The following is a 16,142-nucleotide window of genomic DNA, read 5'->3' on the forward strand; positions in this document are numbered from 1 at the left end:
GAGAACCTCAGGATCAGAATTGGAGCAATGATCGAGGAAGGCTTAGCGCATGACTGGCTGAGCAAAAAGGAAGGAGAGTTTCTGGAACAGAAAAAACCACGTATCCCGTATTTTTACAGCATTCCCAAGATTCACAAGAATCTTAACCAACCACCTGGCCGCCCAATAGTCTCGGGTATTGGTTCCATTCTAGAGCCACTGTCCAAATTCGCTGACGCCTTCCTGAGACCGTTAGTACAATCTACCAATACCTACTTAAAGGACACCAAGGCCGTGTTGCAACTACTTCAAGAAACTACATTTGACCCCAAAACCCAACTACTGCTATCATTGGATGTGGAGAGCCTCTACACCAGCCTCCCCCACGATGAAACGTTGACAATCATTGAGGAAGTGCTTTTTTCAACACAATGGAGGTACCAAACACCACGTGGTTTGGTGTTGGAGTGCATTTCTCTGGCCTTGCAGAAAAACTTTTTCCAGTATAAGAATACGATCTACCAACAATGCCATGGGACCAGCATGGGAAGCACATTTGCTCCAAGCCTGGCTGGTCTCTATGTGCACCACCTCGAGACAAGTAAGATTCTCCATGATCAAAACCCATACAGATCGAAAATAAAATGCTGGAAGAGGTACATTGACGACATCCTGGTCGTCTGGGAAGGCGACTGCCTGTCCGCTGAGAATTTTTTGGAATGGCTCAACAATCAAAACCCCTTCCTAAAATTCACGATCACCATTTCAAATCAAACATTGGCGTTTTTGGATCTCAATATCTACGCGGAAGCAGGGGTGTTAAAAACTACTACTCACTTTAAACCTACCTCGAGAAACTGTCTACTAAGGTATGACAGTTTCCATCCTCGACACCTATGCGAGAACCTACCTTATGGACAGTTTTTACGCCTCAGGCGCAACTGTACAGACTTGTCCGAATTCAAGAGACAAGCGGGTGAACTCAAGGAGAAACTCAAACTACGAGAATATCCAAATAGGATTATCAGCAAAGCTTTCAAAAGGGCAAGAAACAACAATAGAGAGTCGCTGTTGGAAGACCGATTAAAGGACCCCACTGAAAATAAACGACCAATATGTGTTACGACTTTTAACACAGTGTCCAACGAGGTGTCGAAACTGGTTAACAAACACTGGCGAATACTAACATGTGGAGGACTGGACCTAGAAAAACCGATGTTTGCACACCGTAGGGGGCGAAACCTCAAAGACATGTTGGTACACACCCGACCAAAACCAGTGACTACGTCCACACAACCAACCATAAGTGTTAAGGGACACTTTCCGTGTGGTAACTGCAGTAGCTGCCACTTGACTGATAAAAGCACCAGACTCAGCTTCAGCAACGGCTCGACATGGGAACAAAGAAGGTTCACAAATTGTAACTCCAAAACGTGATCTACCTCATTAAGTGCCCGTGCAACCTCGAGTATGTAGGCATGACTACACGAGCCATGAAGACAAGAATGAACGAACACAAGAGTAATGTGCGCTGTAAAAAAAGTACCACGAAAATGGCCACGCATTATTTGACATCCCAACACTGTGTGAATGATTTAAAATGGACTATCATCGAACAATTACCCTCTGAGGTGGGCCTTTTTCAGAAAGAACAACGGTGGGTGTTCCGTCTGGGGACCCATCTGAACGGGCTCAACGACGATGTCCTGTGGAGTCAATTATCAACGTAAGAGACCACCCAAAGAGCAAACCGAGCGCAAAAACTGAACTGCAACTGGTGCCCAGTCTACACAACTATGTCCGCCGAATTAAATGAAGAAATGGACATTGTTCTACTCTGACTGACACAAATATGTCTCTGTTCACTGACTCCTAGTTTCCAATTTATTTAAATCTTCCCTCTCTGTCCTTTTGCGATACCCAGACAATGAGAGCGTTTGTAACTTTAACGTAGTGCACATCCTTAAGACATCTGACAGACACTCGATACCGGGCTCATGGACACAAGCGCATTGGAGACAGCATACAAGAGATGCGTGTGTCAGGTGCGCATGCGCCCCAAACGAGACACTTCCAACAGCGCATGCGCCGTAGAACAGTGCCAGGCTAACGCGCATGCGCAGCACCAAACCACCGGCGCCTGCAGACGCTTATCCTATGTCAGCGCATCTGGAACATACAGACGCCCTGTATGGCTACAGAGCGGAATACCCAAACATGGGATGAGTTTCCCTTCCGCCCAATTAACGAAATGGCCTATAAATAGCCTGATCCGCTACCTACTCCACAACCAGCGGAGCAGCGGACGGGGTAAGGCGGTGATCAGAGCGTCCTGACTTTGTGAGTATGACACCAAAGGAGTACCATTTTGCCACGATCATCTCTAACCATCCACAGAAGTAAGTGTTAAAGAATGATTAGTAATGGCCACACCATTCTCTACTGCAGATTGCCATTGGAGCAGCACCCCGACGTTCCTATTTTGCTCATGAAGCCCACAACCAAGCTTCACAAGTATGAATTTCAGGTTTACAGTAAAAATCCTAGTGCTCTATATGTTTTATGTTGTATGTGTAGTGAGTCTTCTTTTTCTTGAAAGCTTATCGCTAAGCAAATGGTGAGGTTCCAGGTGACTGCACCTGCATGAACTACCCGTTACATGGGTAACCATTAGGTAAATCTTTTTTTGTCTTTTTTTGTCTTTCTACAGGTCATTGTGCTTGTAGCAGACCGCTGTAGGCACACTTAGCCTATTCTAAGTAAAATTCACTTTTCTGTAAATACACAGTTTTACGTAGCAAAAGACGTGAGTAGGGAAGGGAGTTTGTGCCCCTGTCCTGAAGAAGGAGCTTGTCTCCGAAACATGTCGACACATAAGCACATCGGAGGTCCTGTTCATTAATACAACAGGTTGACCTCGCCCTGCACTTTCTTTTTAACGGTACCAGCCAGAGCACAGAATAAAACTTTTTTCTTTCCCGCTCTAGTGCCAGGTACTTTTTAAAACCTTTCACAACACTCCCTACTCACTTGTAACACAACCCACACACTGTACACCACACATAGCCAACATCGTAAGTGCTCCCTCGTAGTCGTCGGTCGCAGCACGCCGCATCCCGATAGAGGGGTGCGAAGACCCCGATGATGAAGCATGACACCAAGGGGCCTTTTGGTGTGTGAGGGGTATTTTCACAAACACTGAGTGCTTCAATATCCATTGATCACTCTCTTTTCCCACTAAATGTTGGATTTCTCTTGTTTATTTGTACACCCCCGTCAACTGCAGGAGATCTTCTCTTAGCTCTACTGCTTGAAGAAAACTGCCTCAGTCCTAGCAGTGGTCACGTCTCGATTAGACGATCGCAATTTCCTCTACACTGGCCTTCCTAATTTCTACCTCAAGAAACTCCAGCGAGTTCAAAACTTAGTGGCGACAGGTCTAAAACCTCATACGACAAAAGCATGTTACTCCAGATGTCAGATCTCTTCATTGGCTCTCAATCCAGGAGAGGACCAACTTCAGATCTCTTTATCTCGTCCGTAAAGAAAGCCTTAAATAGCTGGACTTCAATCCACATAGCCAGCCTCTTCATACCCTATTTGCCACCTCGGTCCCTCAGATACGCTGATCAAAAGCACCAATGCAGATATAAAAGATATGGCGGTTGAACAGTCATCCCTAAGCTACATCAATATACCCTACCTAGCGACCTCAGACTGGGACAGGATCATTGCAGGCTCAGGAGATCCTTAAGGACCTGCCTCTTCTCCCTGGCATTCAGACAACATCACCACAGGGGACATTGTCCTATCACTCAGACGCCTAAGTAATTCCCCCCATTCTGGGTTATCATATGTACACCCAAAGCTTTCTCATCTTTATCCTAATCATTGTCCACAGGCTCTGGTGTCCCAGTTGGCCGTGAGCAGCATGCTATAAATCAGATAAACATAAACAAACATAAAATTAAACATAATGATTATATAAATCCCATAAAAATGAATTGCAAAATGTACCTTTGATTGCAAAATATGGCACATCATTTGCCATTTTTCTACATATTTCAATCAAACCTGCCACATAACTGTAACTTACTCTGCCGCATAATTTCAGTTGACCTGGGTTTTACTTTCAAACTTGAATTAGAAGTGGGTGAAGTCCATGTCATCAGCTGGGATTTGTCTGCATAAAACACAAATGACACTTCCCTCAGACTTGGTAAAATTTGGAAATTTGGACATTTTTCTGAATAAAAGAACAGAATGGAAGGCAGATTAACTGGAGTCAAGGGGACCGTGCCATCAATATAGTTCAGAACACTCACTGAAGTATAGAACCCATTAAAGTTGTAGGATGGGCACAGTAATGGTCGCCCCTTTGATGAGGTCTCCTATCCCCTACTAGGTGGTATGCACTTGCACACCCTCAGAGGTGCAAATACTCAAAAAGGTACATGCACAAGGTGTGTAACGGTTCAACGAGCCTTGAGACACACAGATGCTAATGAGAGATGTGTGTGATGGGGCTGAGAACTTGGAATCAGGAGGCTGAGCGGTGACTGAGAAGAAATGTGCACAGGTGGCACTTATGTCTAAAAGTTTGCTTATAGCCTACGTTGTCAAATGAATAATACATAAATACATAAATGTCAAGCCACAAAGATTTGCTAGGAAGCCAAAAGCTTGGCTTGCCAAATACCAAGGCTGCGCTTGGTCTTGATTCCACCTCACGCCTCTTCGCCCACCACCCTCCTGTTCCTGTCTCTTTATCTTCCTCTTTCACATTTTTTTCATGCCTTCCTTTCTTCCTGGTATCCTACGTTTTAATTCATCTTTCTTGCTGCATTTTCTTCCGTTTTCTCTTCTCCTGGGTAAACTTTTGATGCAGAAAAATAAGTCTCTGTCCCCAAAAATGATTGCCAATGCTCACCACCTGCAATCACTTGCCCAAATTAAGCACTGATCTAAACATTCATAAACGCTGGAAATAAAGTGTGTGCAGCATTTTGAAATTAAATTAACACAAGGCACATTTTCATCACATTTTCCACATATTTCCTTGGATTTCTCTGCAGATTTGATCTTTTTCCCTAAATAGAAACATGAAAACATTTCTGTAGATTTTCACATATTTTTCAGAAAATCGTCACTGCTTCGGAATTGTTGCATTTCAGTGTGAGTGTTGTGGGATGCTCGTTGTTTTGGGTGTGGTGGACTATCTATTTATCTAAACATGTATGTACACAATGAAAAAGGACAAAGGTTAAATTGACTGTATAGATAGGTGAAAATGTCAGTTAAAATACAATTTTAAAGTACAAAAATCACTGAAATTAATGAGTTATAATTTACTGAGCTAACTAGAACTTGTGTCCCCACCATGTCCAATGTTCATTTGAGATGTTATTAGTGATATCATCAATAATGTCATCAAACGGGTGATGAGTGAGGCAGTCTGTGAGGACATAATCAGGTATGGTGGGGGCTCAAGTTCTAGTTAGCTCAGTGAAATTCGGAGTTTTAAAATAAATAAAATATTATTACCATACTTTTTTTCCAAATGAATGTCCAACTTTCAATTTTTTTTAAAGTAAGATCTAATATTCAACCTACCCCCACTACCCAGAATTCTTTTTGTGATTAATTTTCACAGTCCTTTGGAAGTTCCTCTGGAGTCTTGTGGGACTGCCATAAGATCACAGTGACTCCCCCCAACATTTTGTTTTTCTTAAATTTATCAATAAATCCTGAGGGACCAGCTGTTAGTAAAATATATCTCTATTTTTTTAACCTTCACTTCTCCAAAAACTACTGCAGTACTTTACTCCAAATCACAAAAAGCATGCTTTCTGGATAAAGATCTATTGCCTGATTATGAGTACAGCGGTCCTGGTACCGGCATATTCACGGTGGCGGTCTGACCACCACTACCCAGTCGGTCGCACCGCCGTATTACAATGGTGGCATTAGGACCACTACAAGCCCACCGCCACTGGCAAAATTCAGGATCCCATGGCAGTGTCGAAAACAGGTGGAAATCGTGGGGGTGGTGATGCCGGCTCTGCCGAGCAGACTCCGACCCGCCTTTCCACTAAGCATTTCATGGCAGGGGCCCGCGATGAAATGCTTGATGGAAAATCATTGAAAGGGGCCCCCAACAGGGTCCCCAGGCAAATCTGCCCATGGAGGTGTGTGTGGGGGGGCACAGGATGTGCCCCTCAAAAGTGCACAGCCATGGCATGCCCAACATGGTGCATGCCACACTGTGCACAAACGTGCAGTAGGCGCTGTCACAGAGACAGTATGCTGTTTAGGCTCTCCAATGAGCTTAACATACCCATTGCCGTGACACTGCCACCGCACTGCCTGCCCAGGATTCAACTCAGAATCCAGTGGACATGTTCACCATGGGATTGGCGGTCTTCCTTGGACCTCCACGGTGGTCGTCCTACAGCAAGACCGCCAAACTGGTAATAAGACCCCAGGTGTTCTGCCAAATTTTATGTTATTCTGTTCAGCCATTTTTTCAGAACTATTGTCTTATTTTCTGTATGGAAATTGCATAGGGAATAGTGTTTTGAGACCCCCTTTGCTCTCGGCCCTGGATTGATCGATCACCTCAAAACTTTTTGGAAAGAGGTTGAGATGATAAACTTTTTTGGGAATGTTTTGAGAAGATTTAATCAAACTGTGCTAATGCTATTAGTAGAAAAAAACCTCTCGTTCTATCTAACGCCTGGCCTAACTAGCAACCTCCACTGTGTAATATATGGAGGCACTTCCATCAACCACATACCCGGGGTACCGGTGTGCAGGGACAGCTCTACATCAAGTTAAATTACTTTTAAACAAACATTGAGTCTTTTGCATTCAGAATTACATCACTCACCAGTAAAAAGCAAAGCCTCCATGGCAGCGGCAGCCGGCTCAGGTAAGAGGGGTGGTGGGGTAGGGCGGGATGGGAGCAGGGGAAGTCGATAGACAACAGAATAGGTATAATTAAATAAATAATACCTATTAAATCGTCTGTCGACTTCCGCGCCCTACCACGCCTCACCTGCTCCACCGTGCTTACCTGAGCCGGCCGCCGCTGCACCTTGGACCACTAGTGCTCAGGTGCTGGCGCCAGGGACCCCTTGTCTGAATTCCAAGACTATGGGCTCCAGTGGTTATCAATGGAGCTGTGGGTCGCTGATGGCCCAGCACAAGTTCTTTGGGCACCCATGGCTCAGTGCCACACCATGGGTCCCCCATGATGGAGGATCCCCCTCCATGTTTCACTGCTAGCAGTGCTCGTCCACTATGCATAAATGCCATGGCTGTGCATTTCGGAGATGTGTTTCCCGGCCATAGCAATACCTTCCAGATATCAAATGAGGGCACTTTCAAGAATATTGATTTTTGACTACTTTTCCAGTTCTATCTAAAATTGCTATCCATATCAGGGTATTTGGAAAAAATGCCAGAGAATATAAGTGATTTGTATTTTTTCTACCTGAAGTGCAAATTTAAACGTTGCTGCATAAACCAGTTACTATTTCATTTCTCCTCAGACTGGTCTATTGCCTGTATTATCAATTTCTCATAACATCGCTGATTCATAATATTTTTACAGAAATCCTATACATTCTCGAAGAAGAAAATATTGCCTTCAGACCAGTCACTACTATGTATGTAGGTAGTTGAAACAACACTTGTATGCTGATCTGGAATGTTAGAACTGAGTGAGTAGGTGTGCTCCTGGAATATTGAACCCAAAATATCAGTGGGACAGGATGTTGAGGACGAAATATTGAAGAAAGAAAATATTGACAGGTAAGTAAGCCTAGATCTTACATACCTAATTCCCCATGTATGTACCTATGCAGTGCATATATCTTCAAGGCGGATGTACGTTGTTACAACGCAGGTTGTAACAACGCATACCTTTACCACGCGGCCGCTACAACGCAAGTCGTTACCACGACTTGCGTGGAGGGCGCGGATTTAGGATTTTTATAATTTTATATTCCAATACCAGTCCCCGTGGATACTAGGGAAGGTGTTGGAATATAAATTTATAAAATTCCTTATCCCACAGCGCCCTCCAGCGCAAGTCGTGGTAACGACTTGCGTTGTAACGGCCGCGTGGTAAAGGTAACGCGTAGTAAAAAATTCGTCGTAAACGTTGTTTACCCTTCAAGGCACATAGATGCGGTGTTAGGGATGATAAATCTATACTTCCCAATATGCACTTACTGTTCGGAATTTTGTCCTTCAATATTTGGCCCTCAATATTCTTGCACCACGATATTTTTGGGGTAGATATTCAGCAGTACAACCGTGAGAGTGTGGTTTTATTTATTTATTTTTTATTTTATTTATTTATTTAATGCAATTTTATATAGCGTGAACATTACCCAAAGGTGTCAGAGTGCTTTACATAAGAACCAGTTGCGATACATAAGGACTCAGGATTACGTGTGTTGTATAAAAGATACAAACAGAAATAAATTGCAAATGTACAAGTTATAGTCACACAAGGAGGAGCACTCAAGGAAGGGATTCAAATGGATATACTCTAAGAGTCACATAGGAATTGTAGATAGTACAAAGGTCTACTGCATATACTAGTGATTAGAGTTATCTCTATATACATAGGGAAGGGATACGAATGGATATACTCTAAGAGTCACATAGGAATGGTAGAGAGTACGAAGGTCTACTGCATATACTAGTAATTAGAGTTATCTCTATATACATAAGGAAGGGATACGAATGGATATACTCTAAGAGTCACATAGGAATGGTAGAGAGTACAAAGGTCTACTGCATATACTAGTGATTGGAGTTATCTCTACATACATAGGGAAGGGATACAAATGGATATACTCTAAGAGTCACATAGGAATGGTAGAGAGTACAAAGGTTTACTGCATATACTAGTGATTAGAGCTATCTCTATATACAAATAGTAGATTTTCTCAGGTCAAGACCCAAAAAACCAGGAGAGCAGAGTTCCATTAAGTGGGGTCGGAGGGGGGACGCAGTCACAACACAAAGGGAGGGTGGGAGGGATACAAGGGTATTGGGAAAAGGCAAATCAGGAAAAGGAAGAAACATTTAAGGATCGTCAAGGGGGAAACAAGGGAAAAGGGGAAAGGACGAGGGAATGGACAAGATGGCGGGTCGGGGTCCAGAGAAAAGCGGCCGTGGGGGGCTGTGTCCCAGGGGCGGAACGCAGGTCTCTACCGCCCCTACCGCACAGGGCACCCCAACCATAAGGGGGCTCCTAACTCTTCAGCGGGGCCCCATTCAGCTAAAGGTCAATGAATATCTTTGAGATATGGGTGATTCAAGGGCCTGTTGACACATTATGCAGGGGGTGCCATCTTGTATGCGCCACTGCAGCGACCCCAGGTCTCAGACTTACTCAACGCACAGGGAGCTTCACCCCGCTGTAGGACTTTGGGGCGGCGCGCCATGCTGGATCTCAATGCTTTCACTCCTGGTTCAGTTCCGCAGGGGCCACACTGCTAAAGTGTGAGGCCCTCAGATACCAGCCAGCAGTGGAGTGGGCATTTCTGATGCCCTCGGTGTCGCCCAGGAGCGTGCAAAGTATTTTTGTGCCAGCGATTTGCGATGTTCCCTTTAACTTCACTCTCGCCCACAAGCAGTATTTCTCCATGTTGAGAGATAATTTGACAAAACGTTGCCAGACAATTTTCATTTAAATGGAACCCAGACTGAAAGGGAAAATACATGCAGACTTTTTTATCTTTCACTTTTCATTCTGCAGACTTTTTCTACTGGGAAATGTAGGCAGGAATATTGTCTGCAAATTTACCTTTTAATTGTTGCAATTTTCATGCAAGAGCGAGAAAGTGTATAAATTTGGAGCATCCGCTTTCCTTTTGTGTTCCCTAGAACTTCGTGGCTGTTGAAAAGGAGAGAGTTCCTCCCCGAGCCAGGGCCGCCCTGGGCTGGTGTAAGAGAATCAGAAGGAAAGGCTGGGTTTCTGAGCTCCCTTGAGCGTGAGCCTTGGACGCCCAGACACCCAGCCCTGACTAAGACCCTTGCACAATGCGAGGGTGAAGAGCTGGAAACTAAGCAGCGCGTGGTGTGCAGCATCAGAGAAACATATCTGAAGAAAGCGTGAAGAGAGAACCTGTGACTCATGCGGGGGGCACAGAAGCATGGGGGAAGAGCCGCCAGATCTGTTACGGCTTCTCCTCAGATTAGTCATGAAGCCCCCACCAGGATGCCCACCAGCTGCATTTATTGTCTCCCTCTGTATGGCAACAAAAGAGTAACAACGTGAGGAACAAGCTCCGGCCACAATGGAGTAATAAATAAAGCGACCTTGAATGTGAATCTGAGTCCACCAAGAGCGAGGAGAGGGGAGGAAGGTGAGGGAGAAGTACCCCTGGGGGACTGCCTGGCAAGCATCAGATGTCTCTCGCGAGCCCTTCATAGAGCCCCAGCATTGGAGACCACCAGCAGGTCTGAGGACACCCCAGGGGTGCAGAAGAGGCCCTCAAGGGAGCACCACACACTGTATTCGGAGACACACCTGGGTAGGGGAGCCAGATTTTCCGAATTAAAAACTGGGACAGACATAGAAAAGTGACTTGATGTTAGCCCGATAATGGTTGCTAAAGGTCTACACTCAGGGCTTTGTGAGGTATAAAAAAACCTGGGGGTCTCTCAAAGGGGCGTGGCCAAATATAAGTAAGGGCGTGGCTTAAAACATTTATGCTAAAAATCTATGCTCAGCATAATGAGTCACCTGACTCAATGAGTCACCCTCAGAGGAACACTCATCTACAGACCCCCCGGACCACGCCCACAGTTCAGCGACACCATCGCTGACCTCATCAGCACCTACGCTCTTGCTTCCATGGACTACATCCTCCTCGGGGACCTGAACTTCCTCCTCGAGAACAACAACAACAACACCAACACCACCGCCCTGATCGACAACCTCGCTAACCTCGGACTCAAACAGCTCGTAACGACACCTACTCACGCCGCTGGACACACGCTCGACCCCATCTTCTCCGCAAGCCCCCACGTCTCCTTCAACCACACCACCGAACCCCACTGGACCGACCACAGATGCGTCCACTTCTCCTTCAGCAAACCCACCACTCACCACCGCACCCAACAGCTACCACGCCGCTGCTGGGGCAAGGTCACCGAGGACCAACTGACCACCGCCCTCGCCCTGAGACCACCCACCGACCCCACCGACCCAGACACCGCCGCGACCAACCTCACACAGTGGATCAACGACTGCGCCAACACCCTCGCCCCTCTCTAGACCCCCACAACCAACCACACCAACAAGAAAGCCGCCTGGTTCACCGAGGACCTCCGGATCTCCAAGCACACCTGTCGGAAGCTGGAGAAGAAATGGCTCCACGACCAAACACCAGACAACCACACAGCCCTCAAGAGCGTCACCCGCAGACACCACCAACTCATCAGGACCGCCAAGAAGACCGCCTTCAAGGACCGCCTAGACAACAACGCAAACAACACCAAAGAACTCTTCAGCATCGTGAAAGAACTCTCCAATACCAACGACATCCCGCCATCACAAGACCTGTGCGACTCCCTGGCCACCTTCTTCCACCGCAAGATCACCGACATCCACGACAGCTTCAACTCCGACCCCCCCGCACCCACCAACATGTCCATCACCCCTGCGATTACCACCCGCACCAGTCGCCTGACGGTCTGGTCCAGCGTCAGCAACGAAGACACCATAAAAACCATGAACTCCATCCACTCCGGATCCCCATCGGACCCCTGCCCTCACCACGTCTTCAACAAAGCCAGCACAACCATCGCGTCCCACCTCCTGAAAATAATCAACTGCTCCTTCAAGACAGCAACCTTCTCAGAAAGCTGGAAGCACGCCGAGATCAACGCCCTTCTGAAAAAGCCTAAGGCAGACCCCAAGGACCTCAAGAACTTCCGGCACATCTCCCTGCTCCCATTCCCGGCAAAAGTGACGAAGAAGATCATCAACAAACAGCTGACCCGCTACCTCGAAGACAACAACATCCTGGACCATTCCCAATCCGGTTTTCGCAGCAACCATAGCACCGAGACCGCCCTCATCACCGCCACTGACGACATCAGGACCCTGATGGACAAAGGAGAAACAGCCGCCCTCATCCTCCTGGACCTATCAGCAGCCTTTGACACGGTCTGCCACCGCACCCTATCAGCACGCCTCCATGACGCCGGTATCCAAGAGAAGACCCTGGCGTGGACCACATCCTTCCTCTCCGGCAGAACCCAGAGCGTCCACCTCCCACCCTTCCGCTCCAAAACCACCGAGATCATCTGCGGCGTCCCACAGGGATCCTCCCTCACCCCGACGCTGTTCAATATCTACATGGCACCTCTCGCCCACATCGCACGACAACATAACCTCAACATCATCTCCTACGCCGACGACACCCAGCTGATCATATCCCTCACCGAAGACCGCCAAAGCCAACCTCCACAGAGGAATGAAAGCCGTAGCCAACTGGATGAAGGACAGCAGACTGAAGCTGAACTCAGACAAGACGGAGGTCCTCATTCTCGGGCCCACCCCATCAGCCTGGGACGACTCTTGGTGGCCCGCATCGCTAGGCACAGCCCCGGAACCCACGGACCACGCACGCAACCTGGGGGCCATCCTCGACTCCACTCTCTCCATGACCAGGCAAGTCAACGCCGTCTCCGCGTCCTGCTTCAACACCCTCCGCATGCTCCACAGGATCTTCAAATGGATCCCCCTCGACACGAGAAAAACCATCACCCAGACCCTCATCACCAACAGACTCGACTACGGGAACGCCCTCTACTCAGGAACAACAAACAAGCTCCTGCGACAACTCCAAAGAATCCAGAACGCCTCGGCCCGACTCATCCTCGACGTCTCCCGCCGCAGCCACATCACACCCCACCTGAGAGGCCTGCACTGGCTCCTCATAAACAAAAGGATCACCTTCAAACTCCTCATCCACGCACACAAAGCACTACACCGGACCCACCTACCTCAACAACAGACTCAGCTTCCACACCCCCACCCGAAGCCTCCGCTCAGCCAACCTCGCCCTCGCCACAGTCCCCCGCATCCGGAAAACCACCACCGGCGGCAGATCCTTCTCCTACCTCGCCGCCAAGACCTGGAACACTCTCCCCACCATCCTACAACAGACCCAGGGCCTGCTGGCCTTCAGAAGACTCCTCAAGACCTGGCTCTTCGATCAGTTGCGGCCCCTCCCTCCCCAGCGCCTTGAGACCCTCTCGGGTATGTAGCGCGCTTTACAAATGCAGTGATTGATTGATTGATTGGTATTTTGCTACTTCTGTTATTGCCTCCACATACATAATACAACAGGTAACATTACACCTACAACAAGCCAGGACTATTGGCTTGGTCAAATGCTGTTAGCTGCATAAGATAAATATACTACATGTATACAAACAACAATGGCTTTGTTGTATATAATATTAGAAATGTTTTAGTTCTTGCGCGAGAAGTTGTGCCGTAATGGCTAAAGCTGCCAACTTTGGAGCTGAGGAAGCAGGTTTGAGTCTCCACGTCGGCTCAACATCCTGTGGTTCTGGGCAAATCACTTAATCGTCTGTGACTATCAAAAAAAAAAAGAATATGTCCTTGTTGGTGCTCATGTACAGCACTTCGAGTTTTGCAATACAGAACTGCAAAAAAATAAAAGTTACATCAAAAACAGGGAACTGCTGCAGAGTTAAGATTTACTTTTCTATTCTGAGTGTGAGGGCGAAAATGGAGAACCATCCCTGCACCTGCTTTAAAGAACTGCCGGTCCACTTAAAGCCCTGTCTACCCTGGATACATTCAGAGTGGGAGAGGTGGTGCAGCGGCCAGGGCAGCTGACTTCGGAGCACAGGGCTCACGGTTTGATCCCCTGGAAGCAGCTCAGTTCAGCACCGTGTGACTCTGGGCAATAGCTCACTTAATTTCCACGACGGCCTCCATCGCCTTGAGACTCCTCAGGGTGTGTAGTTCGTGCTTTACAAATACAGATTTACATTTTTTTTTATTTAGGGCCTCTTTTCCGACTTTAGATATAATAATATGTCTATGTCTTCTTTCGGATTAAAATTAAATAATAAACGCACGCTCCCCCCTGCTGTGATGAGCTCCAGGAGCAGACTGCTGTTCATCCCAGACTTTAGTGAGGGGCTTCCCAGGCACTGCTTCACTCATTAAATCCTGCTGTACTCCGTGAATGAGGCGAGGCACCATGGCTAGCGATTCTAAGTGATGAACTTCTGTCCCTGATTGGCTGAGAGGGCCAGTGTAAATGTGAGACTGCACAACATTATGATCAGGGCCACTGGAATTATGCAATTGTGCGGTCAAAGCGATTTTCACATAATTATAGAGTTGCCGCATTTGCCACATACTCCATCATCTGCTGCACGATCTCTAGATTAAAAAAAAAAGGCTTATAGTTTCAACGGTCCAAAAGTTACTAAAGAAGCAGGTACACGTGTTTCCGCACAGTGGAAGGCGGTTTGCAAAGGTTGACTGGACACCTTTTCGCTGCCTTTGCTATCTTTGGGTGTTAAAGTGGCACTAATGAGATGCAGCCAATGCCAAGACAATTTTAACAAGTTTTAAAATGACAAAATAATAAAGTACGACTATCACAAAAAATACTGCATTACACCACTTAATTCGCCTTTTCAAGTTGCAAAAGTTACTCAACCTGGCTGTAATTCCAGTGGCCCTGATTATGATTAATGTGCGCACTCACCTGACCCTCGCTCTAAATTCAAGACATGTATTCATTTAAAAAAATTGTTTTGGGACTCAGGGACAGTCCTTTTAAAACCAGGACTGTCATGGCCAGTCCTTGCCATCTGGTCACACTACACCTGGGACAACAACATACCTTGCCAGAAAATGACAGGTCACTGGGAACAATCTTCCCAGAAATACAGATTGAGGGTCCAAGACTAGAAATAGAGACTGACCAATGCAGACAGAAGAGGGTGACCTGGTAGAAGAAGATACTGTGAGGCAGTCTCTCAATGGCTCACCTATTAACACACTCGGAGCACCAATTTCTCCCCGTTCTGCAATGAAAAAAGAAGAATTGGCTAGTAAAATGCAGGAAGCATGTCAGCATCCTAGGTGACCTGCCAAAAACAGGGAGCAACAAAATATGTCTATGTGTATGTCCAAAAGTGACGCAGTGCATGGATTCTGCAGTATGGATATATGTATATACATGTACATGCTGTTTTTATAGCATAAAACTCGCACAAAAATGCAGCATATCGTTGTACAGGTCACAGGCAAGCAAACAAACACTCAACAAGGGATAGGAGAGGCAGATGGGATGTAGACGGCTAATGCATTGTGATATAGTTTTCTTTAAAGAGGTGCATCTTCAAATCTTTCCTAAATTGAGGCATCGATGGGGCAGTCCTGATGGATATAAGGATGTTGTTCCAGATCCTGGGTGCAATAGTTGCTTTTTTTCTTTTTTAGGTCAAGCGGAACCTAGGCAGCCCGCATGCGCTGTCTGGAAGACCTATTGTTTAGAATAAAGGACTTTGCTCCCACCTGCTTCTTGCGATTGGTTCGGTCCAGTGTCCTTCTTCTTTGCTGCCTCCTAAGTGGTTCACACAACAATACCTCACTTCAGTTTTTCAGAGGACCACCACCCAACTAAAGTTTCCTTCTACTTGCATGCTGCTTCTGTTGTTGAAGAGAACTATTTTTGTAATTGCTGCAGCGCGTCACGTAATTCATGGCTGTTGTGCTTCAGTTTATGCCACACAATTATTAATTGTGTTTGTTATATTGGAGAAATGCTTTATTTTCATTCACATCTCGCAAACACAGGACCCTGTGCCACTGCAGACTTTCCTTTGTGTGTGCACAGCTCTGGACCACCTCTACTGCTTCTTCCAACAGTTTATTACATTTATTACTGTGTAAGTAAAATATTATACACTTGACTAATTTGAAGCCAACCCTGAAATAAACACTGCTTTGTTCTGCCCTCTTCCTTTACACTATTGTTGGTGTTTTGACTTGCTACATGCTTATCGCCAGTGGGACGTTATTGTTTTTCGCTTGCGTGTCTGTGTTTTTACTGCTGATGTGTAAAAAAATTTCC

The 16,142-nt window shown here is 46.5% G+C and overlaps 1 protein-coding gene across 1 annotated transcript in view; it reads right to left on the reverse strand.

The window, feature by feature from the left end:
* CDH24 (cadherin 24) overlaps positions 1–16,142 on the reverse strand; it is a 799,438-nt gene that overhangs the window by 552,133 nt on the left and 231,163 nt on the right. Inside the window, exon 3 of the mRNA XM_078644893.1 lies at positions 4,076–4,162. The gene's annotated coding sequence lies outside the window, so the exon portion shown is untranslated. The remainder of the gene's footprint in view (positions 1–4,075; positions 4,163–16,142) is intronic.

The sequence above is a fragment of the Lissotriton helveticus genome, chromosome 5_1, assembly GCF_964261635.1.
Source record: "Lissotriton helveticus chromosome 5_1, aLisHel1.1, whole genome shotgun sequence".
Classification (NCBI taxonomy): domain Eukaryota; kingdom Metazoa; phylum Chordata; class Amphibia; order Caudata; family Salamandridae; genus Lissotriton; species Lissotriton helveticus.